Source organism: Thalassophryne amazonica, chromosome 11, assembly GCF_902500255.1.
Source record: "Thalassophryne amazonica chromosome 11, fThaAma1.1, whole genome shotgun sequence".
Classification (NCBI taxonomy): Eukaryota; Metazoa; Chordata; class Actinopteri; order Batrachoidiformes; family Batrachoididae; genus Thalassophryne; species Thalassophryne amazonica.
The window spans coordinates 39,548,045-39,572,150 of record NC_047113.1 but is presented as its reverse complement, the minus strand read 5'-3'; the positions used below and the strand labels follow the sequence as shown (position 1 = coordinate 39,572,150).

General features: G+C 43.4%; 1 protein-coding gene across 1 annotated transcript in view; it reads right to left on the bottom strand.

Annotated features, from left to right (window-relative positions):
- atrx (ATRX chromatin remodeler) overlaps positions 1–24,019 on the bottom strand; it is a 124,401-nt gene extending 100,382 nt beyond the window's left edge. Inside the window, exon 1 of the mRNA XM_034181272.1 lies at positions 23,853–24,019. The gene's annotated coding sequence lies outside the window, so the exon portion shown is untranslated. The remainder of the gene's footprint in view (positions 1–23,852) is intronic.
- Positions 24,020–24,106: the final 87 nt, after the last annotated feature.

Here is a 24,106-nt window from a genome sequence, read left to right as displayed (position 1 = left end):
ACGTGCACTCTTAGGCTCGACGGTCTTTGTCCTGGTGCTTAAGTTCTATGTCCATGTGTGGAAAGTTCTGCAGGTCACACTGTTGCAACCAGCTTGATAGCTCTTGTAATATGCTTTTAAACTTGCTTTCAAATCCAAAAGCTGTGCATATTCAGCATGATTTGAACATTTCAGAAATTCTTCAATTTCAGACAGAAGACCATTCCAGAATGGGCAGGACCGAAAGGCACAGGACGCACAGGAACCGAAAAGATTGCAGGAGTGTGCAGGAGGCCTGAAAAAACCCGCTGTGTGCTGTGGTGGCTGCTGTATCAACTGTATTACGTTACTAAGCCATATATATTGATCTATAACACAAAACTGTCAAAACGGGTAATAGAGATAAGTGTAAAGATGCCTGAATACGTATATCATCAGAGCAGTTTTTTTTTCCCAAGATGGCGCTGCTGAAGCAGCAGCCTGTTACTTCCGCTCTGCTCCCTCTTTTCCTACTTTCGCTATTTTTAATACTTCTTAATGGTGTTTATTTCTTTTAATTTGCAGTACCCTGGTACCCTGTGCAAGTATGCACATGGGAAACCCACTTTTGGTACTTTTGTGATCATCCTTATGCTGCTTTCTGCACTTTTCAGCGTGGGGAAATCCCTTTGTTTCCAGCTCCGGACGTCCCATTGTTTATAGCCGGGATCAGCTGCTCGGATGAAGAGACTCAACGCACAGTGGGCCCGGTCCCCGCTATGCTGAGCACCCGGACATACCTGAAGACATTCGGAAGAAACGTAGGGGCTGCAGGGGCGGCCAGACAAAGCGGAGAAGGACTTATATTCCGTCTGTGGTCATGGGGAATGTAAGCTCTCTCCTCAACAAGACCTAGGAGCTATCAGCGCTAACCCGTTTCCAGAGTCTGTATAAAGACTGCAGTCTCATGTGCTTCACAGAGATCAACATGGACTGCTTCACACTTATCCACGCGGACAGAACGCTGGCGGAGAGTGGAAAAAAGAGAGGAGGGGGGCTCGCCGTTTATGTGAGTGGGAGATGGTGCAGCGCAACTCATATTCACTTGAAGGAGCAGATCTGCTTCTCAGACATGGAGCTACTCGCGGTGAGCATGAGGCCGTACTATCACCCACAAGAGTATGGAAGTGTGATGATGGATGTGTGATGGGATCTCCCCGAGGCTGCTGCAGATGAGCTCTGTGAGGTCATCAGCCACATCTTCAACATGAGCCTCAACCTGGGGGTGGTCCCCACCCTGTGGAAGACCTCCTGTATGGTCCCAGTTCCCAAAACACCGCACAAAAAGGAACCGGCCCACTGCAGACCAATTGCCCTGACCTCCCACCTCATGAAGACCATGGAACGGCTCGTCCTGTCTCACCTCCGCACCATGGTGAGCGACACCCGGGACCCGCTGCAGTTAGCCTACAGGCCCAACATCAGGGTAGATGACACTGTCATCTACCTACTGCAATGGGTGCTCACCCACCTGGAGACCGGCGGGAGCGCTGTGAGAGTCATGTTCTTTGATTTCTCCAGCGCTTTCAACACTATCAGACCGGCATCGCTGTGGGGGAAGCTGGAGGACGCAGGTGTGGATGGACACCTCATTGACCGTCCGCAGTACCTGCGGCTGCACAGCTGTCAGTCTGAGGTGGTAAGGTGCAGCACCGGGGCCCCCCAGGGCACTGTCCTCTCGCCTTTCCTCGTCACCCTCTACACCTCGGATTTCACAAACAACACAAACAGCTGCCACCTCCAGAAGTTCTCTGATGACTCCGTCATTGTGGGTCACGTGTCTGAGGGGAACGAGCTGGAGTACAGGTCGGTCATCACAGACTTCGTAAACTAGTGTGAGCGCAACCACTTGTGTCTCAACACCAGTAAGACGAAGGAGATGGTGATCGACTTCAGGAGGAAACCACCACCTCACCCACCAGTGAACATCCAGAGAGAGGACATAAAGACTGGACAGTCTCAAATACCTGGGTGTCCACCTTAACAGCAAACTGGACTGGACTGGACTCACAACACCGACACCCTGTACAAAAATTGTCACCTCCTGAGGAGACTGAGATCCTTTGGAGTGAGCAAGCCTCTGCTTAAGACCTTCTATGTCTCTGTTGTAGCCTCTGCTCTCCTCTACGCTGTCGTCTGTTGGGCCCCGGGCAGCACAGAGTTGTAGAGAAAGAGACTGAACAAGCTGGTCAGGAAGTCCAGCTCTGTTGTGGGCTGTCCTCTGGAGTCTCTGGAGGAGGTGGCTGAGGGGAGGGTGCTAACCACGCTCAAATCCATCATGAACAACTCCTCTCACCCTCTGCACCGGACTGTAGTGGAGCTGACCAGCTCGTCCAGTGACAGACTGAGGCACCCTCAGTGCAAGAAGGAACGATACTGCAGGTTGTTCCTCCCTGCCGCTGTCAGGCTGTACAATAACACTGTGAATTAACCACATGCAATAATATGTCCACAAATCACGTGCAACAACAACTTGTTTACAAATCCCAGCACTAATGACACCTTACCACACCTAAACTCCATTTCACATATTGGAAAGAAGACGCTCCTATCTCCTTTTCAATCCCAACCAAGTTTTTATATATATAAATGCACGTATGTGTGTGCGTGTGTGTATACACGAGGTCTGTTAGGAAAGTATCGGACCTTTAAATTTATTTTTTTTTTTGCAAAAACCCGATGGATTTGAATCACGTGTGCTTGCATGAGCAAACCTTGAACCTTCGTGCGCATGCGTGAATTTTTTCATGCCTGTCGATTGCGTCATTTGCTTGTAAGCAGCCTTTGTGTGAGGACGTGTGTAGTGCTCTCGTCGGATTTTCATTGCAAGGAAAAACACGGAACAACTGGAGCAGCGCTACTGCATCAAATTTTGCCAGAAACTGGGCGACAGCTAGGAAGAAACCATTCGGAAGATTCAGACAGCTTTCGGTGACGATCCTATGGGCATCACATAGATTAAGGAGTGGTACAACCGGTTTAAAGACGCAGGCACAACGGTGGAGAGCGAGCCACGCTCCGGTGGGCCATCAACATGCTGAAATGACCAGATCATTTCCAAAGTGAACGCTGTGGTGATGCGGGACCGTCGTGTGACTATCCGAGAAATTGCGGAAGAGGTGGACATCAGCACCTTTTTGGCACATTCCACTGTGACAGAAGATTTGGCCATGAAAAGAGTGGCGGTGAAATTCATACCAAAGCTGCTGACGGTAGAGCAAAAGCACCTCTGTGTTGAAGTTTCACAGGACATGCTGTGACATGCTCACCTATTCCACAATTTCTCGGATAGTCACATGACTGAAAAGTCACTGAAAGCTGTCCGAATCTTCCGAATGGTTAGCACCTGGCTGTCGCACAGTTTCTGGCAAAATTTGATGCAGTACGCTGCTCCAGTCGTCCCGTCTTTTTACTTGCAATGAAAATTCAACGAGAACACTACACACGTGCTCACACAAAGGCTGCTTACCAGCAAATGACGCAATTGACAGGCGTGAAAAAATTGACGCATGCGCACGAAGGTTCAAGGTTTGCTCATGCAAGCACACGTGATTCAAATCCATCAGCTTTTTGCAAAAAAAAAAAAAAAAAAGGCCCGATACTTTTCTAACAGACCTCGTATATACATACATATTCAATTTCTACCTCATTTCTTATGTTTTGTACTGTTACAAGTATTATTATCATTGCTTATCTTGCACACGCTGTTTGATGAACATTTTCCTCTACTAGCACCCACCTTGTGTGTTTTCTTAAAGTAGACCTGCATTGAAATAAATGCAGGCAGATCTTTGGACCAAAAAATGACATATTTACACATAAGATCCTTCTGAATATAGTAAAGTGAATCTGCAAGCCCAGATCTGTCATTCAACGGAGAAATCTTCATTTAAAAATGACAAATTTACAGCTAAAATTTAGCCCTCCGCAAAACTGTCATCACATCCGGGACGCTGCCGGGACGTCAGGGAAAAGACCCTATCCCAGCATGCATTGCACGCGCCAACTGTAATTTGTGGATTTACGTCAGTTTGCATCTGCACCTTTTTCTTGTTTTATACGGAAGGATCTACTTTTTAAAAACTTCATATTGTCTTGCGGCACGTTTGGTGAGTACACATTTCTTTTATTTGTGCTTGAAAATTATTTTGGGGGACTTTTTCATACGTCCGTTTATTGAGTGGTGTCGCATTGAAAATCTACTGTCTTTCGCCTCCGGTGTTACCGTTGCGGGGTACGGAGGGGGGACCCGCAAAGAATCCCAAGTCATTAAAAAGATATAAACCTCTCTCAGCGGCCATGGAGCTCTGCGGCTCCGATTACCGAGACGTGCGGCGCTGCGGAAAGTCTGTCCTTGCAGCAACAGGTGTCACCGGCCGCTCCGCATCAAAGCAGCGAGCGTAGTCTCTGGACTTTTGCCAAGTTGGCTGCACGTCCATTCAGTAGACAGGGACGTGGTGCCGGCTGTACAGCAGACACGGGAGCGATGCGAGTGGCCCGCTTCAGCGTTTACCGAGCACGCAGACTCAGTAAGCGCAGCGGAGGCAGAGAGCGAGGCATCGGGGAAGAACGTCGCCCGCTGTCGATGTCACCGCTGATCTAAGCATGCAGAGCTGTATCTCACATTCATTGCAGCTTACTTTTGGATGCTGAAACCAGGACGTGTGTAACAGTAACATTACTAACAGATAAAATCAATTTCAATGCGGGATCGGACTGAAGGCGGGAGCGCTCCGTCTTCTGCCGGACGTCACTGCAATGACCCAGATGTACAAACAGTTTTCGCTGAGGGCCAAATTTTAGCTGCAAATTTGTCATATTTAAATGAAGATTTCTCCGCTGAATTACAAATTTGGGCTTGCAGATTTACTTTACCTCATTCATAAGGGTCTTACAAATACATATCAGCTATTTCTTCAGGTCTACTTTAAGAGCTGATGTAACGTGAATTTCTCCTCTGTGAGATCAATAAAGTTTATCTTATCTTAAATTGATCAGTCCATGCGAACATCGTACAGAACACTGCTGCGTTCAACTAAAGTTGGAAATTACAGGACTTTTTTGTTATTTCAAACTCAGCAGTTGCTTGTGGCAGGTGCGTGTTTTTTGTTTTATTTTTGGTTAAAAAAAAAAAAATCATTGTATCCACACAAAAGATTATTTCTGGCATATATAAGGTGCCTGAACCCAGTGAAGCAGCCCCCCACCCACAAAAAAAAATCCAAGCAAACAAGCTGTAATTTCCGACGGTACATGAACGCAGCAGCAGCGTTCCGCACGGTATTCACGCGGCCTGATCAATTTACTGCTCTGATGATATATTCAATAATCTTTACACTTATATTTATTACCCCTTTTGACAGTTATGTGTTATAAATCAATATACAACCCCTGGCAAAAAATATGGAATCACCGGCCTCAGAGGATGTTCATTCAGTTGTTTAATTTTGTAGAAAAAAAAGCAGATCACAGACATGACACAAAACTAAAGTCATTTCAAATGGCAACTTTCTGGCTTTAACAAACACTATAAGAAATCAGGAAAAAAATTGTGGCAGTCAGTAACAGTTACTTTTTTAGACCAAGCAGAGGGAAAAAAAAAAAAAATATATGGACTCACTCGATTCTGAGGAATAAATTATGGAATCACCCTCTAAATTTTCATCCCCAAAACTAACACCTGCATCAAATCAGATCTGCTCCTTAGTCTGCATCTAAAAAGGAGTGATCACACCTTGGAGAGCTGTTGCACCAAGTGGACTGACATGAATCATGGCTCCAACATGAGAGATGTCAACTGAAACAAAGGAGAGGATTAGCAAACTCTTTAAAGAGGGTAAATCATTATGCAATGTTGCAAAAGATGTTGGTTGTTCACAGTCAGCTGTGTGTTAAACTCTGGACCAAATACAAACAACTTGGGAAGGTTGTTAAAGGCAAACATACTGGTAGACCAAGGAAGACATCAAAGCGTCAAGACAGAAAACTTAAAGCAATATGTCTCAAAAATCGAAAATACACAACAAAACAAATGAAGAACGAATGGGAGGAAACAGAAGTCAACGTCTGTGACTGAAATGTAAGAAACCGCCAAAAGGAAATGGGATTTACATACAGAAAAGCTAAACGAAAGCCATCATTAACCCCTAAACAGAAAAAAACAAGGTTACAATGGGCTAAGGAAAAGCAATCGTGGACTGTGGAAGACTGGATGAAAGTCATATTCAGTGATGAATCTCGAATCTGCATTGGGCAAGGTGATGATGCTGTAACTTTTGTTTGGTGCCGTTCCAATGAGATTTATAAAGATGACTGCCTGAAGAGAACATGTAAATTTCCACAGTCATTGATGATATGGGGCTGCATGTCAGGTAAAGACACTGGGGAGATGGCTGTCATTATATCATCAATAAATGCACAAGTCTACATTGATATTTTGGACACTTTTCTTATCCCATCAATTGAAAGGATGTTTGGGGATGATGAAATCATTTTTCAAGATGATAATGCATCTTGCCATAGAGCAAAAACTGTGACAAAAATTCCTTGCAAAAAGACACATAGGGTCAATGTCATGGCCTGCAAATAGTCCGGATCTTAATCCAATTGAAAATCTTTGGTGGAAGTTGAAGAAAATGGTCCATGACAAGGCTCCAACCTGCAAAGCTGATCTGGCAACAGCAATCAGAGAAAGTTGGAGCCAGATTGATGAAGAGTACTGTTTGTCACTCATTAAGTCCATGCCTCAGAGACTGCAAGCTGTTATAAAAGCCAGAGGTGGTGCAACAAAATACTAGTGATGTGTTGGAGCATTGTTTTGTTTTTCATGATTCCATAATTTTTTCCTCAGAATTGAGTGATTCCATATTTTTTTCCCTCTGCTTGGTCTAAAAAAGTAACCGTTACTGACTGCCACAATTTTTTTTCCTGATTTCTTATAGTGTTTCTTAAAGCCAGAAAGTTACCATTTGAAATGACTTCAGTTTTATGTCATGTCTGTGATCTGCTTTTTTTCTACAAAATTAAACAACTGAATGAACATCCTCCGAGGCTGGTGATTACATAATTTTTGCCAGGGGTTGTATATGGCTCGGGAGGTGGTGACGTAACAGCTTGTACGTTGGGGACGCCAGCGACTCGGGTTCGCTTCCCGATCACAGCCACGCTCCCGACTGGTACCCTTAACATCAGTGCTGGGGAGGAGTGAGATACACGTGCCGTGGGCCCTTCTGGAAATAAGTCCTTCATTGAGACTTTCGTTGGTTACCCACGTTAAATAACCTCAACCTAGTAACGTGATACAGCAGCCACCATACCTCTGCTGAGCCAGCTAACGTCTATGTGCAGCAGATGTGTGTCTCCTCGAGCTGCGAACAGAATAAATGTGTCCTCAGACTCCTGGCCGGAACAGAACACTACAATCTTGTTCGCCACATTTATCACTCTTCATATTTATGGACCATGAATCATTGTGCTACTCACCGACTTTTCAATTCCTGGACTTTTCAAGCAAGCAGAGGGGATTTAGCCAGGTTAGCATTAGAAGTTACCATTGCCTTTCTTGTGAATCGTCTGAAATGCCATTCCAAATATCCTTTCTTCAGTAAAGCCACATTTACATTGCAGATAAGACAGATGGATTTGCGATTCAAATAAATGAAAAAATAATACAAGATGAAAATTACAATTTTTGTTATCCACCATAGAAGAAGAGCTGTTCTACTCTGGCGTTTAACGGTAGCCGGCATCCTTCATGGTGCATTGCTGCCACCTGCTGCATCAGTCTATTATAGCAGCACTAAATCCTCTCAAGTCCAAGGACAGTTTTTTTTTTTTCCATGCGATTGACTGGAACTTAGCCCGCGATCAACCTCGACTGGTTGGGCATGCCAGCTTTAAGTTGTTCACATCTCAGCATGTTTGTGTGCATTTCTTTTCTGTCTAATAATTAATGGCTCAGCAGTGTTGTCGTAAAAGAGCCAAATGCATTACAAATTGTATTTTTTTAATTTATGTGTATTTATATATTAATAACAATAGCATCAACAACAATAATAGCAATAATAACTAATACAATACAATTTTAGAGAAAGAGACAAAAAGAACCTGATAAACAAAACAGAAAAAAATAAAGCCAACTAACAATAAACATAAATAAATAAGTGTTTCCTGTGAACACCTAGTGACTCTTACACCTCCACTTCATCCCTGTTTTATTTAAGTATAATGACAATTTGTTTCGGTCAAACCATATTTTCAATTTGTTAATTACTTCTAGGGCGGAAACATTGCCACAAACAGCGGGAGAAGAAGAAAACTAGAAGGGTGGAAATGAGAGTGGGGGCTTTGAATGTTGGTAGTATGACTGGTAAAGGGAGAGAGCTGGCTGATATGATGGAGAGGAGAAAGGTAGACATATTGTGTGTGCAAGAGACCAAGTGGAAGGGAAGTAAGAGCAGGAGCATCGGCGGTGGGTACAAGTTGTTGTACCATGGTGAGGACAGGAAGAGAAATGGTGTTGGGGTCATTTTAAAGGAAGAGTATGTTAAAAGTGTATTGGAGGTTAAGCGAGTGTCTGACAGGGTGATGAGTGTGAAGTTGGAAATTGAAGGGGTGATGATGAATATCATTAGTGCATATGCCCCACAGGGAGGTTGTGAGATGAAGGAGAAAGAAGATTTCTGGAGTGTGTTAGATGAGGTGGTGGAGAGTGTGCCCAAGCATGAAAGAGTGGTGATAGGAGCAGACTTTAATGGGCATGTTGGTGAAGGGAACAGAGGTGATGAGGAAGTAATGGGTAGATATGGTATCAAGGATAGGAGAGTGGAGGAAGGTGCACACAGGTGGACTACATTCTTTATAGGAGATGCAAGCTAAAAGAAATCACAGACTGTAAGGTGGTAGCAGGAGAGAGTGTCACTAGACAGCATAGGATGGTTGTTTGTAGGATGACTTTAGAGGTAAAGAAGAAGAAGAGAGTGAGAGCTCAACAAAGGATCAGATGGTGGAAGCTGAAGGAGGAAGACTATTGTGTGAAATTTAGCGAGCAGGTGAGAGAAGCACTAGTTGGAGGGGAAGCAATTTTGGACAACTGGAAGAGTACTGCAGATGTGGTGAGGGAGACAGCTAGGGCAGTACTGGGTATGACATCTGGACAGTGGAAGGAAGACAAGGAGACTTGGTGGTGGAATGAAGAGGTCCAGGAAAGCATAAGGAGAAAGAGGTTGGCCAAAACGTTTTGGGATAGTCGGAGAGATGAAGAAAGCAGACAGGAGTACAAGGAGATGCGGCGTAAGGCGAGAAGAGAAGTGGCAAAAGCAAAGGAAAAGGCATATTGCGAGCTGTACAAGAAGTTGAATAGTAAGGAAGGAGAAAAGGACTTGTACCGATTGGCCAGACAAAGGGACAGAGCTGGAAAGGATGTGCAGCAGGCTAGGGTGGTAAAAGATGCACATGGTAATGTGCTGACAAGTGAGGAGTGTGTGCTGGGAAGGTGGAGGGAATATTTCGAAGAGTTGCTGAATAAAGAAAATGAGCGAGAGAAAAGGCTGGATGATGTGGTGAGAGTAAATCAGGAAGTAAAAGAGATTAGCAAGGAAGAAGTGAGGGCTGCTATGAAGAGGATGAAGAGTGGAAAGGCAGTTGGTCCAGAAGACATTCCAATGGAGGCATGGAAATGTCTAGGAGAGATGGCAGTAGAGTTTCTAACCAGATTGTTTAATAAAATCTTGGAAAGTGAGAGGATGCCTGAGAAGTGGAGACGAAGTGTACTGGTTCCTATTTTTAAGAACAAGGGTGATGTGCAGAGCTGCAGTAACTACAGAGGCATAAAGCTGATCAGCCACAACATGAAGTTATGGGAAAGAGTAGTAGAAGCTAGGCTTAGAAAACAGGTGAGGATCTGTGAGCAGCAATATGGTTTCATGCCGAGAAAGAGCACTACAGATGCAATGTGTGCTCTGAGAATACTGTTGTAAAAGTACAGAGGACAGAAAGAGTTACATTGTGTGTTTGTGGACTTAGAAAAAGCTTATGACAGAGTGCCAAGAGAAGAGTTGTGGCATTGTATGAGGAAGTCTGGAGTGGCAGAGAAGTATGTTAGGGTAGTGCAGGACATGTACAAGAATAGTGTGACAGCGGTGAGATGCGCAGTCAGAATGACAGACTCATTCAATGTGGAGGTGGGATTATACCAAGGATCAGCTCTGAGTCCTTTCTTGTTTGCAGTGGTGATGGACAGGTTGACAGATGAGATCAGACAGGAGTCCCCATGGACTATGATGTTTGCAGATGACACTGTGATCTGTAGTGAGAGTAGAGAGCAAGTTGAGTCTAGTCTGGAGAAGTGGAGATATGCTTTGGAGAGAAGGGGAATTAAAGTCAGTAGAAGCAAGACTGAGTACATGTGTGTGAATGAGAGGGAGCCCAGTGGAATAGTGCAGTTACAAGGAGTAGAAGTGGTGAAAGTAGATGAGCTTAAATATTTGGGGTCAACTGTTCAAAGTAATGGAGAGTGTGGTAGAGAGGTGAAGAAGAGAGTGCAGGCAGGGTAGAGTGGGTGGAGAAAGGTAGCAGGAGTGATTTGAGTTGTGACCGAAGAACATCAGCAAGAGTGAAGGGGAAAGTTTACAAAACAGCAGTGAGACCAGCTATGTTGTATGGTTTAGAGACAGTGGCACTAACAAAAAGACAGGAGGCAGAGCTGGAGGTGGCAGAGCTGAAGATGTTGAGATTCTCTTTGGGAGTGACAAGAATGGACAAGATTAGGAATGAACATATCAGAGGGACAGCTCAGGTGGGACGGTTTGGAGACAAAGTCAGAGAGGTGAGATTGAGATGGTTTGGACATGTGCAGAGGAGGGAGCCAGGGTATATAGGGAGAAGGATGCTGAGGATGGAGCCACCAGGCAGGAGAAGAGGGAGACCAAAGAGGAGGTTCATGGATGTGCTGAGAGAGGACATGCAGGTGGTTGGTGTGACAGAGGAAGATACAGAGGACAGGGTGAGATGGAAATGATTGATCTGCTGTGGCGACCCCTAACGGGAACAGCCGAAAGACAAAGAAGAAAGACTTCTAGGGCTGCAGCTATCGATGATTTTAGTAATTGAGTATTCTGTCGATTAATCGAGTAATCAGATAAAAAGTACTTTTGCATTTTTAAACAACATCAATAGTCCAGGGCTCTCCGTAAGCAATGGAACAACGTCACTGCGCCAAAGCGTTGGCATTTTGCTGAAATGGCAATGGGATGTGGCTTTCTGTTTTGTTTTCTCCAACTTGAAAAATGTAACCATTTTTAAGTTTTGTTTTTTGTTTTTTATAAAGGTTGATGGACTGGGTCCCGGCGTGATTTTTTTTATCCCTCTTTCTCTGCAATTCAGCAGATGCATTTCAGCTGGAGGTTGAACATACAGCCTCGCAGTCAGTTTAAATTATTATTTTATTTAAGTTAACGTGTTTGTGAAATGTGTGTTGCCCAAAAAAAGCACGTTGGAAAGCGGTAGCTATCGTTGCTAATTTGATTAGCTGTTATGCTCCAGTCTTGTTTTTTTTTCTGCAGACGGAGTGCCACACACGGGCCTGGCATATGTACTACAAAGTTTAAACAAAGCTTCGAGGCACAGAATTTGCCTCGATCATTTTTTGTAATTGAATTATTCGAGTAATCGTTTCAGCCCTAATTTTTTGTAATCAAATTATTCGAGTTATTCGAGTAATCGTTTCAGCCCTAATTACTTCAGTGATTTCCTCCAGAACTTCCTTTCAAGATAGAAAACTGCTGCATCCTAGTAACGGCATTTTGCTCTAAAATTCTGGAAAAAGTGGTGTCACGGCAGCTTGTAGACTATCTTACTGAGAATAATCTCTTTGAGCCGCTACAGTCTGCTTTTAAAAAATATCATTTCACAGAGACGGCTCTCACTAAAGTGGTGAATGATCTTCTGCTTACAATGGATTCAGACACCACTACAGTTCTGTTGCTGTTAGATCTCAGTGCTGCATTCGATACAGTGAATCATCATATTCTACTTGATAGGCTGGAAAATCAATTTGGGATTACTGGGAGTGCCCTTGCATGGCTGACGTCATACTTGACCAGTCGTTCTCACTGTGTTTTGTACAGTAACACTACCTCTAACCTTAGTGACATGAAAGTCTATCTTAGGCCCCCTGCTTTTCTCCCTTTATATAGCACCCCTTGGGCACATATTGCGGCGTTTTGGGACTACCTTTTACTGCTATGCAGATGATACTCAGTTATATATGCCGATAACTGCTGGTAATCTCGTTCACATAAAATCCTTAGAAGATTGCCTTGCAGCAGTGAGAAGTTGGAGATCTAGAAACTCCCTACTTTTAAACTCTGAAAAGACTGAAATGATGGTTCTTGGTCCAGTGAGACATCGGCATCAATTTGACCAGTTAATGCTCAGCCTCGGCTCTTGTGTCATACATCACAATGACAAAGTGAGGAACCTTGGGGTAATTTTTGATCCTTCGTTGTCCTTTGGTCTCCATATTAGAAATATTACTAGGACTGCTTTCTTCCACCTGTGAAATATAGTTAAGATTCGTCCCATCCTGTCTATGGCTGATGCTGAGACCCTGATCCATGCATTCATCTCTTCTAGATTGGACTACTGCAATGTTCTATTTGCTGGTTTACCGCAGTCTAGCATTAGGGGTCTCCAATTGGTTCAGAATGCTGCAGCTAGACTTTTGACACAAAGCAGAAAGTTTGACCACATTACACCCATTTTGGCGTCTCTTCACTGGCTTCCTGTCCCAGTGAGATCAGATTTTAAGGTTCTGCTGCTAACCTATAAAATTATTCATGGACTGGCACCTCCCTACCTAGCTGACCTAATTAAACCTTACGTACCGACCCGGGCTTTACGTTCTCAGGGTGCAGGACTACTTTGTGTCCCTAGGGTGAATAAGAAGTCTGCGGGTCACAGAGCTTTCTCTTATCGTGCCCCTGTTCTGTGGAATGATCTCCCTGCGTCAATAAAACAATCAGATTCTGTGGAAACTTTCAAGTCTTGACTTAAGACGCACTTATTTTCCCTTTCATATGGCTAGCATACTGGTACAGTTTTGTTTTACGCTTTTTACTCTTTTAATTCATGTTAATGAATGCGGGCCGTGGCCTCAACTTCACCTAAATTCTGGGTCTTTTAGTGAAGCTTAGGACTAGCGGCCGGCGATCACCTTAGTATTTCTTCTGTTTTTCTTGTTGATTAATGCTGAAATTATACAGTATTTTTTGTCTTTCTGATGCCCGATTCTGTTTTTTCTGTTTAAGGTGCAGCTCCATCCAGAGATGGAAGTTGTGTTTGTTGTTGGCGACCCTCCTGTCCTGTGCACCAACAGCAATTCTTGTATATTTGTCAGTGAATTGTTCTGTGAATTATTTCTGTAATTTATGTTTGTAGCATGGCCCAAGCAGAGGGTTGCCCCTTTGAGTCTCGTCTGCTTGAGGTTTCTTCCTCAGAGGGAGTTTTTCCTTACCACTGTTGCTCTGCGGGTTGGTAAGGTTAGACCTTACCTGTGTGAAGCGACCTGAGGCAACTCTGTTGTGATTTGGCGCTATATAAAGGAAATTAAAAAAACAGCAGAATACTTCTGGAATGAATTTGAATAAGGAAAGTTGGGTTTTTTCCCTCACAAAAACAAATGCTGCACTCACTGCAATTTATTGTCTGGAATAGCCTCAGACTGCATTTCAGAGCTTCTAGAATTCAAAAATTTTCATGCATGTGGTGTTGAGGGGTAATTTTGGATTTCAGCTTTTTTTGTTTTTCACCACTTTCACCCCTGAATATGTCAATCGTGAGTCACTTTTGTGCAGATTAAAGTCACTAACTGGGACTTCTGTCTTGTTGTGAGAATGAATAAAATGTTGACATAGAAAACCCGTAAAGCCTACTTTTAGTACACAGAAAATTCACAAGAGGTATCAATAAGGGAATTGATAAGGAATCGGGTCGATAAGCAGAATCAATAATGGCACTGATAGATAAAATCTTATCAATACCCATCCCTAGTAAATATAGGGGCATCTTTCTCCAATTCCTCTAAATACTGTGAATATTCCAATCACATATCTGAATCATTTAAAATCTCTCTCATCTCAAACACACAGGATTGAAAATAATGCCCCACATTTGCAGAGGTATTGGTTGAATTATAGGTTAGGGTCAGGGTAGCAAGGTAGGAGTGAGTGGTCACTGCCAACAAGTTTATAAAAAGTGGCTATATATTCCCTTTTTCACAGTACAGTAAGAATCCACCATGATTGGCACATAATCCAGAGGGGCATCATGGCATCAATCAAAGCTGTACAGGAGGCAACTGATGACTTTCAAGATCAAACGTTAGCTCTCAGGTTGTGCATGCATTATGATGTTAGGTAGTGTAAATAATGAGCACTGTCCTAATAGAAATTCAGTTTGGGTACAGTACCGCATCAATAGCAACATCTTAAATTACAACAGTACCTCAGTAAATATAGTTAACATTTATTACACAGAATTATAGCCCTCCTGAGTGCGATAAAAAGGGTCTATTCGTACAGTTACCAGTAAAAGCTGCAAGCAATGTTTTCTTTTTTACATTTAGGGGAAAGCAAACAAACCATATGTTTTGAAACACAAGGTTCGGTCAGATCGGCACACAGAAATGATCACACAGACTGCGTTTTGCTAGAATAAATATAAATGATCACACAGACTGCATTTTGCTAGAATAAAAAGGCGTATATTTATTCTAGCAAAACGCAGTCTGTGTGATCATTTCTGTGTGCCGATCTGACCGAACCTTGTGTTTCAAAACATTTTTGGCGTTGTCGGCAGGATAAGGTTACGTTCAGACTACACACAGAAATGTCTTGCTTTAGATTGGGAAAGAGAGATGCGGAGGTGGCATCTCAGCAGGAAGAAGTGGTCCCGGGGTGGGATGGGATCACTTTTAAGGAAATAGGCCAGCTTCTACGGCGACGTGGGGGACGCCCTGGGCCGTGGACTGGAGCGATTCCCACCGCGACTCCGCCAGTTTTATGTGAAATGTTAAAACGGGTGGAGGTTAAAGAGAAAGCTCCATTGGGAGGTATTCATGAAATGATGTGGATTTGTGCAGAAGCCTGGAAAGAGCGGGTTTTAACTTTAGATACAGTCCGCTCATCAGAATGTGTTAAGTCACAAAAAGTGACAAAATTGGAGCAACAAGTAAAGCAATTGGAAATTCAGGTTAAAGAATTGGAGGATCATCTAACAACTGCTAAACAGTTGTTAGGAAAATCAGTGACATATATATCAAAAGCTACCAGAGCTAGGAGAAATAAGCAGCCACGTAATGTAAATACCAAACAGGTATGTTCATATGTAGCCGGGATACCCCAGGATTGGGATCCTGATTGCTGGGATGGTGATATTTGGGGGGATGAGGGAGAAAATGAAGGCGGGTGGTATGATGGGGGCATAAGACCTGACCCACCACCTGGTCCGCTTTATCCCTCATTAGAAAATTTGCAGATACAGCCAATCATGCGACGACGACAAGAACAACAGGTGGTGCCACCTGTATTAGGTCCTTTAATGGACAATCACGGACATGTTAGACTGGGAGCAGATGGGCAGCCCATTCAGGGACCCATACCGCAACCTCAACCCGCTCCCAGATTAACAAATGTAACAGAAGATTATTCACAAGATGAGATTTCTCATATTACAAGTAAATTGAGACAGAAATCTGGGGAGCCACTGGATGCCTGGCTTAATCGCCTGGCAGAGGAGGGAGGTGACGCAGTGACATTGGATAATGGAGATTACAACAGATTTTCAGGTTTAAGTGCAGACAGTCGAGTAAATGCGGAGTTTCGAGCTGTAGGGAGAGGAATGGGGGAAGTAGATGCATTCCCGTTGGTTGATATGTACGCGGTAGCAGCTCAGGGGGTGTTCCCCAACTTTCATGATTGGCCTGAAATTAAAGGGCAGTGGGTGACATTAAAGGACGCTGTTAATCGGCTAACCAGATTGTGTACTCGGGAGTCAGTTTCCCGAGCAGCTAATGTTAACATACATGATGGAGAAGTACCCAAAATCATACGGGATGCTATAATACGTGATGCGCCGCCCCATTATCGGGCTGCGGTATTGACAATACTGTTGGGAGCAGCAGAATTGACATTTATCGCTATTAGGACTCGTCTTTTGGAATTGGCAACGTTGGGAGACTGGACAGATGTAAGTCGTAATCAGGAGGGGGCTCGACCCAAACAATACAAGAGCGATGGACCTCCTCGACCTCGTGGTCAGCCTGGAGGGAGTAGTAGAAATGACATGTGGAAAGCACTGTTACGAGCGGGAGTTTCGGCTGAGGAGATTGATGGGCTTCCAACTTCAGTTTTGGCCGAGAAATGTAAACAAAAGGGGCTGAAAATAAATTGTGTGTCAGGGATGCGCCCTGATATGTTTGAATTGGCCTCATTGTTGAAAGAAATTGTGCAGGGAGAAAAGAAAGGAGTGAAACCTAGTGCCCCTCCCCTACAGGAGGAGGAGGAGGAGGACTCTGATGATGATCTGGTGCAAATAGCTGCAGTCCGGAAAGGAAAGAAAGACAAAAAGAAGGGGAAAAATAAAGAAAGGCGTTCTTGGAGCTTTGACCCTTGCGAGGAAGATTAGGATGATGGTCAAACTCTTGTGGCCCGCCGAGAATTAAAACAATGGTTCACAAGTGATATCAGACCTCATGTGCGATTGGAAATATTTTGGAAAAAATCAGTTCAAGTCACCTCGGCTTTAGTGGACACAGGAGCCAAGGCCTCACTAATTCACGGTAATCCAGAGAAAATGAAGGGACCGGTGGTTCCTTTAACTGGGTTAGGTGGACAATTGGTGTATGGAAAAAATATATCGATACCGCTTAAAATTGGAAATATGCCAATTAAAGTGTACACTGTAATAGTGACTAAAATTAATGAATGGATAATTGGCATGGATATTTTAGCTGGAATGACTTTGCATTTAGAACAGGGTAAATTTCAATTTGGGATAGCAAACGTAAGAATGATTCTGGTGGGAAAAGTAAAAATGAAACCTTTTCCCATTCCAGAAGCTACATGTGTGATTAATCAGAAACAATATCGTATTCCTGGAGGACAAGCAGAAATTACTGCAACCATAAAAGACTACTTGGAGGCAGGAGTTTTGAAACCAGTGACAACAAAATGGAATAATCCATTGTAGCCAGTCCGTAAATCGGATGGTACATGGAGAATGACTGTAGACTTTAGAGGTCTAAATAAACATACACCAGCTTTGACTTCAGCTGTACCTGATGCTGTGAGTATAATTGAACGAGTGCAACATCATAGTGGTACGTGGTATGCTGTTATAGATTTGGCCAATGCATTCTTTACCATACCAATCCCAGAGGATAGGATGGAACAGTTTGCATTTACGTGGGAAGGACGGCAATATACATTCACAAGATTGCCACAAGGATATTTACACAGTCCCACTATTTGTCATAGAGTGGTGGCGGAGCATTTGGAACAGTTCCAGGTTCCAATGAGAATGATCTCACATTACATTGATGACATTATGCTTCAAGGAGATACAGAAGCAGAAGTAGTGGAATATCTACCGAAATTAGTGACTCATATGAAATCATTTGGCTGGGAAATTAATCCAGCAAAGATTCAGGGACCAGCTCAAACAGTGAAATTCTTAGGAATAGTTTGGAATAAAGGAGAGAGGGAAATCACACAAAAAGCTAAAGAGAAAATAGCTAACTTTCCAGTACCTCACAGTAAGACAGATGCACAACGATATATTGGTTTATTTGGATTTTGGAGACATCATATTCCACATTTGGGACAGATTTTACAGCCTTTATATCGATGCACTAGAAAGAAAGAGGAGTTTGTATGGGGAGAGGAACAACAATGCTCATTTGATATGGCAAAGGAAGCCATACAGCAGGCTGTGTCCTTAGGAAAAATGCAATCAGGACCAGTAGAACTTCAAGTGTCTGCTCTAAATGATTATGCTAATTGGAGCTTATGGCAAAAACAAAACAGGATACGAAAACCTTTAGGATTCTGGTCGAGAAAACTCCCGGACGCAGGTATGCGTTATACACCTTTTGAAAAACAGCTTTTAGCATGCTATTGGGCGTTGATTGAAACTGAATCACAAACGGTGGGACATGAAGTAATGATGAGGACACAGATACCTATTCTCTCATGGGTGATGAGTAATCCCACCACTCACCGAATAGGGACAGCTCAGGAGGCTAGTGTGATAAAATGGAAATGGTATGTGTCAGAGCGTGTAAAACCAGGTGAAAAAGGGGTGTCATTGCTGCATGAACAAGTAGCTGATGCTCCTGAGGAAGATGAGGAACCTTTTGAAGTTCAACCATTGGAGGAATCTCCTGTTAAAGCAGGAAAAAGGTGGGATGATTTGTCAGATGATGAGAAAAGTCGAGCATGGTTCACTGATGGTTCCTGTCAATATCAAGCAGGAAAAAGGCGATGGAAAGCAGGAGCTTTTAATCCACAATTAGGTCAGTCTCTGGAAGAATTAGGAGAAGGAAAAAGCAGTCAGTGGGCGGAGTTGAAGGCCGTGCATATGGTGGTCATGCAGGGAGGACCACAGGGCCTCCATATTTATACAGACTCATGGTCAGTGACCCAAGGACTACTTACCTGGATGCCTACATGGCATGCCACTAATTGGAAAATACATTCTAAAGAAGTTTGGGGAAGAGAACTGTGGGAAGACATTTGGGAAAAGGCTAAAACAATTCCTATTACTGTGATGCATGTAGATGCACACACTAATGGACAAGACTCAGAAGCTTTATATAATAAAGCTGCAGATCAATTAGTAAGAGTAATGATTGAATTAAGACAATCCAGCCCAGGATTGGCTAGATGGGCTCATATCAAAGCAGGACATTGGGGAATTCAAGGTACCCTAAATTGGGCCAGAGATCGAGGTATTGATCTAAAATTGGATGATGTGAAAACAGCAATCACTGAGTGTGAACAATGTCAACACCACCGGAAGGGTGTACCTCAACATTTGCATGGGCAGTTAAATCGTGGAAAAAGTCCTGGTCAAATTTGGCAGTTAGATTTTATTGGACCACTGCCCATGTCTAAGGGATGTAGACATGCATGCACTGCTGTAGATACATTTTCTGGGGTCTTGGTAGTGCATCCATGTAAATTTGCAAATCAAATGGCCACACTTAAGTGTTTGAAAATAATACAGCAGTATTATGGTTTGCCAGTACAGATTCAAACTGATAATGGCACTCACTTTACAGGAAATAAAGTGAAAGAGTGGGCCAAAGAACATCATGTTGAATGGATTTATCATATTCCCTATTACCCGCAAGCGGCGGGGTTAATAGAGCGAATGAACGGGCTTCTTAAAGAGACCCTACGGAAGCTGTCAAAAGATCGCACTATGCGACATTGGAAACAGGACTTGACTACTGCTGTGGATCAGCTGAACAATCGACCTTTAGGGTCGGGATCCACACCCTTGATAAGAATGATTTCAGGAGAAATGATAGAGCATACTACAGAAAGCATCAAAATGTGGAAAATTGATCCACAAGCGGAACTACCTGTCAGAGCAACTCCAGGCTCAGCAGGACTGGATTTGAGAACATTGGCAACTGTTACATTGATACCTGACCAAATTCAAGCGGTAAAAACAGGACTAGGCCTACAGTGTCCGAAGGGCACATATGGGCATGTCCTGCCACGCAGTGGTCTATCACTTAAAGGGCTGACTATTCAGGCCGGGGTGATAGATGCAGATTACCAAGGAGAAATTGGAGTGGTTTGTAGATTGTTTGGAGAACAACCCCTGATATTGAATAAAGGGGATAAAATTGCTCAATTAATAATTAAACCCTGTGAAATGGGGTTGGTACAGGAGATACCAAAACCCGTAGTAATAACTACACGAGGAACACAAGGTTTTGGTTCCTCAGATCAAGCAGGTGCCAAAGTTTGGGTGAAACAACCTAACGGACCGCCTAAGACGGCAGAAACTATAGCTCAAGGGAATGATGCAACTGTTAGTATACTCTATCAGGGTGAAGAAAAATGGGTAAATGTGCCTATATCAAAGTGTTATGTAAGAGAGGACTAATCATTGTTATTCTATGAATAGTCTTTCTTCTGTTGATCAGACTCAATGTCCTGGTGGGAGTTGCTGATCGGGCGATCGAGGACCACAGGAGGTGTACGTCGCCATGGCAACCAGTGGAAGCCCCGGGATTGGAGGTGTCGGCTGCTGGGTCATACTCCTCCTTGTAGGTGGTGCCATGGTCCCCTGTTGCTGGGGAATGACGGAAGGACATCAAGTGAGAGAAGTCCAACCACGAGTGGAGCTCGTCTGGAGAAATCTCACTAAAACAAGTCAACAGGACAATTTTACTTGTGCCCACAATACGAAATGTCCATTTGGAAACCTAACTAGTAAATGTCCAATTTACCAATGTAGACAATGTCTTAAAGGGAAATACACTGTACTTATGGTAGAAAAAGGGTGTCACTTGACAGTGTCATCTCTAATACATATGTGTGTGCAGAATGATACCACCAAGAACTGTAACCCCTCACCAAATGGAACACATTGGAATATTACTGCAGAATCATCAATATGGATAACTAATTGTACTGCTATGATAAACAGAACACGTTGGGGATACCCAATTTGGGTACTACCAAAAGAGGCTAAGGTAACACAAACCCAGGTTGCACCTTTAATTGATACCTGCACCTATTTGGCACAAGCAACTGTGAAGACAAAAGTATATTGGCAAATTACCTTTCCAAATATTCCAGTATGTAGAAGACGTCGAAGGGCATGGTATGATACTCTATTAGGAGGAACAGGGACTGTCCTGGGAGTATCAAACACAGTTGATAATAAGGTAACTAGAACAATGCTATCTAATACTGGACAATATTCGTCTCAAGCGCTCCATCAGGTTGGAGAGTGGTTACCAACCGCATTGGTGGGGCAATTACAAAATGCTAATTTATGGCAAAAAAGTTTTCAATGGCAATTGAAATTATGGAATGAAACTTATGATGCATTTAAAAATATTTTGCATATGGGAAATTGGACAGCATGTACATTACAAACCATTCATGCAGAGGCTCAAAGGGAAAGATTTCAGCGAATAGTTACTACAGGGAACTATCATGATTGGAGAAGGATTTGGAACATTAGCAACACCTTATGGTTAAAGCTACATCCAGAATATACACAATGTAATGAAACAGTATGTACTGGGTATTGGACCCAGTACAATGTGACACAACCAAAGGTTGTTTGTAAATATCAAGTGTTACCTGTGATAACGGCTAATGGTTATTGGTTCTTGCATATGGATGGAGAGTGGTTAGAACCAAAAACTAATATGACTTTTGATACCAAAATGTGTGACAAAACAGATAAAGGTATGGCCTGTGTGCTGCAAACGGGATATGCCAATCCATGTCTAACCGACTCAGAGGTTGTACTTTGTGACTGGACTAGGGAAACACCAAGAGAAATGTTGTGGCAGATCGGCCCACATGCTCTGTGTGTTGCAACAATGAAAAATAATTCACAAGTACCTTCGGTTCCGTTTACTGGCTGCCTGAACAATGTGCACTTATGGCATTGGGGAGACCGGACGTATCGTTTGACTAATTATTCTGTATCAAGTCGGCTGACTTCGGTACAATGGGATGTATTGCATTCCCCATGGAGTCTTTCCCTGGAGCGTTTCAAATGCGCATTGGAACAATCTACGGAAATTCAGCAATTAATAGAGTCACATACGTCCAACATCTCCAGTCTCATGGTGTCTACATTGATAGCTAGTGACCGGGTAAAACATGTGGCAAAATTAGTACAGCAAGCATCAGCACATCATTGGTGGGATATCTTTTCAGGGATGTCTGTCACTGCCAGGAGTACCTTAGTGCCACCTTTGATACTATTAATTATAGCAATATGTGTGATGACTTTTTGTAACACTTTTACATGTATCTATGTTATACGTTTAAGGCGAGAGGTGGAATGGGTAATATTTCAACGAATGCGATGAAATTGACACTGTTAATTCATGATCCTTTTGGAGTAAACCAATATAATGTTACATTAGACCCCACAACATCGGGTTTTGTATATGAGTATATTGTTTGGGACAGGTATAATCACGACTATATTACTCAAAATTTTGTTTGTGAATCACTGGAAGAAATGTGGGAAATGCTATGGCAGGACATAATCGTTGGAATAGGCTGGAGCCCAGCCTTACCTGAATCTGTTGGTGGTTACATAAATTGACTGGTGCAAAACACCAAGAGTGGAATGTATAATAAATGTTATTGTGCTGTTTTGCACCTGTCTTAACGTAACCCTGAGAATGTATTTGTTATTTAATTTTGTTTTAGCACTCTGGGGTCAGTCTGAACTGGGAGCGAAGAGCTGGATGTACTTGTTATTATTACACTGATAGCACGACTTTGTTTTTGTAGCCACTAACGACTGGGAGTGAAGCATGCTGGGATCATTCTGAACTGGGAGTGAAGCATGCTGGGATCATTCTGAACTGGGAGTGAAGAACTGCTTTTATTATGTCTTTGTAAGAGAGAAATAACTTTCAGATGCCTGTTGATTAAAGAAATTATGTGCGCCAGGGAGGTTGAGTTGGCCACTCACCCTCCCTTCGCGGACACACTAGAAAAGAGGGAGTAGAACCATGCTTCAACAGAGTCTGCTGCGGGTTAACGTACGAACGCCCAGCCGGTTGACAGGCGCACTCTGCTGAAGGTGTTGGCTCTCCACCTTAAAGGCGTCACGGTAAGAGAGAAAAATGCGCTGCAACCACTTGTGTTTGATGTAACTGCTTTTGTGGGGAATAAATATACGCCTTTTTATTCTAGCAAAATGCAGTCTGTGTGATCATTTCTGTGTGCCGATCTGACCGAACCTTGTGTTTCAAAACACCATAAGATCTGGAGATCAGCAGGTGGTTAACAAACATTACATTTATATTATTTGGTTCCAGCTGTACATTTACTGCTGGCCAGATAATCTATGTTTATGAGTAACAGTTTGGGAAGACAACAGTTTATATCGTCATTTCACATCAACGCCATGTATCGATTAGATGGCTGCAAGTTGAGCTTTCTGCCAACAAAAATCACAGTCTGACATCATCCCATATTCTGCCATCCGAATAAGACAAACCCCTCGCAAAGAAGCACCGCACTGTTGTGCCCTTTTGCACTTCATCTTTTGGCGCCTTCGTGTTTTGACAACACAGGAACTAGTGCGAGCCAAGTTTAGGCTCACAAACATTAGCAGGTACAGGGGACAGCCATCAAGGCTCAACTTCTCACGCTGTTCCAAAAACCGTATTTTCATGCACACTACGCGGCCGGGGGGGGGGGGGGGGGGGGAGTTCGATGTACTGGCATGCACGTACAGGCCTCTTGTCTCCATTTGACCAGCCCGTGGCACAAGCCAATGCAACCTGGCACTACCAAAAAAAGTAGCAAAATAAACACCTAGCTAACACAGCAAGCGCACAATTGTGATTGGACACTACTATATTTTTGATTCGCCTGTTATTTTTGCCAAACGTGCCAGGGCGTGCAAATGCACATGTCGAATTACAATTGAAATATACAAATGTAACCGGATGCGCACCGATTAGCTAGCCAACTAGCACAGCTTCACATATATGGCCCAGTGACGCTAGATAAGGTTAGCATAGCAAGCAATGTAAAAATTCAACGTACCTGCGTTCAGCTATCGTCATTTCGTAATGGAGAGAAACACGTATTGCAATTGCTACAGCTGGTCCGACTCGCTAAAATTTCAAAATGTTCGATGGCAACCAGGAAAAGTGAAAGAACTCCGGTCAGCGGAGACAAAGCAAAGGGACCATCTTACCGGATGGCTGTGGACGCGGTAAAATGGCGCATGGAGCCTAAATCCTGCGCGCTTTCCTATTGGCTGACAGTTCCGCACGCTCTGCCGCTCTGTTTCTCTG